A 2,169-nucleotide genomic window follows, 5' to 3' on the forward strand; every position below is an offset into this window, starting at 1 on the left:
GGTTGAGTTCAGACCGCAAAAACAGCCTCTCTCGCATGCTTCTCAGGCCAAAGGTACAAGGCTGTGTGTGTCAATGGAAGGAGGGAGAGGGAGAGTGCTCCTATTCACCGCTCTGGGATGTGGAGATGCTGCGTGGGGTTACTCAGGGTGACGGGCCACGCCTGACTGGGGGGCCCAGTCGAGAGGGTGGAGGTCAATTAGAAGCAAATGTCCTCCATCATGATCGTTCCATTGTAGTACGCCCCTCTCATGTTTTGTTGTGCGCAGGAGGACTTGATCTGACCCTGGCCATATCACTCTCACTCCGTATCACTCTCGATAACCATCATTCATCTGAAGAACCATTTTTTAAAAGCATCTTATGTCTCATTGCTTTCACAGAGTTCCTCTAGTCTCAGTAATTCAATCCCATTGTTGATGCCACGTTAGACGGAGTCCAGCTCCAGCTCCCCCCCACCCAATTTCATGACTGGGCAAACCTTAAGATGTGATTTTTCATAGTTTTCTTTCAAAGCTGTGGAAACATCCGGCATGACTGTAAACAGTAGTTCAAGAGTCCAACGTGGGTTGAAATCATTTCTGTTAGGTGGACGAGTCAATACAGACATCTCCTTTTATCATTCCAAAGCTGTCAGCACCAAGAGACCGCATCTCCTTCACACATGGACACAATTATGCTCATAAAGCTGTCTCTCTTACTTTTGCACACACACACACACACACACACACACAGACACACTACATACACACACACGCCTCAAAGCAAAGATTATCTACTCCAGATTTGGACTTTTTTAGTCCCTGGACAGTTGTCAACAAACAAACAGTATGTTTCTCCGACCCCTCGTGGTTTAGGATACAACTTCAACCATCGATGAAACACAACATCAGACATCTCTGGAGAACTGATGTTTTTGGCATGACTCTGTCAAAGCAGTGGGATGTGAGAGGTAAGTAGTACATCCTGCAGTGACACAGTTGCGACGCTCCTGTAGGAAAATCGTTCGAAAAAATCAGGATAGAGCGAATAACAGGTACACGGAGATAGCTGGCGTGTTCAGGAGAGACATAAAGGGGGAAGGGGAAGAAAAGACTTCAGCAAAAAGGTGAAACAATGTAGAAAATGTTGGCAAGGGATACACACATTATGAAAAGAAAATATATATATATATATTGTGAAAGAAAGGAAAACCGCTGTCAAAGAAGCAGGAATCACGAATGATGGGATAGATGAAGAGACACGAGAGATTTGTTGGGGGAAAAAGAGATGCCGATAGAGTGAAGGAGTCTGTCCGTATACGGTGGATTGAAACCACATGTGTCTGCCTGAGGTGAGGACACCGCAACGCTGCACACACATGCGAGGAAGAATGCCGTCACTCCACCCACCAGGGGCACCGCACACCAGAATTCATTCTTCCGCCAACTTTCCGCCGCTCCCCAAAAAACTTTCAACGCGTCATCTTCACGGCGTCTCGCAAAGCAAATATATAAATGCACTTGTTTGTTCTAAGGTCATCTTCCCTCTTACTCGCCGTACTAACAGAACAATACTTTGGTGAGCGTTGCCATGACAAGAAGCTCGCTGAAGAAACCTATGCGATCAGAGAAGTCATGGGAAGAGGGCAGCGGGGAGACCGGATTCCCAGGACGCACTGGAGGGCCTGGTACTACGAAGTATGTCTACCATGCTCTGGAGGTTTTAGCTCCAGATTTTTGGATCACTTTGATGACATCTTCTTCAACTCCCTACCCTCTCCTGAAACTACAAAATGAGTCTTTCAAACAACCGACAGATGTTTGGGTTCAAGAGATTTTTGCATTTAAATACACGGAGCATAACTTCTGATTACCTCCACGTATCAGCATCCATGTTGATCCATTTTGTCAGATTACAGTAAAGTCTGAGATACCCTGATATTCTGCATATCGTCTTCAGTAGAACGTATTTAGGACAGTTGGAAGTGTGAGAGGGAGGGGGAGATGAGAGTGGTAGCTGGGAGAAAAGGGGGGCGAGACGGCCATGCTATGGGAAAGTGTTTTGGGGAAACCAAATTAAGGGGAAGAAAGGCCGGACACAAAGGCCTTTTGAAAGCGGCAGACAGTTCCCTTGACATGTGCCTTAAAAGAGATGCTGCCGCCGATGCCAAGAAGGGGGGGGGGGGGGGG

The sequence above is a fragment of the Etheostoma cragini genome, chromosome 21 (genome assembly GCF_013103735.1).
Source record: "Etheostoma cragini isolate CJK2018 chromosome 21, CSU_Ecrag_1.0, whole genome shotgun sequence".
Classification (NCBI taxonomy): domain Eukaryota; kingdom Metazoa; phylum Chordata; class Actinopteri; order Perciformes; family Percidae; genus Etheostoma; species Etheostoma cragini.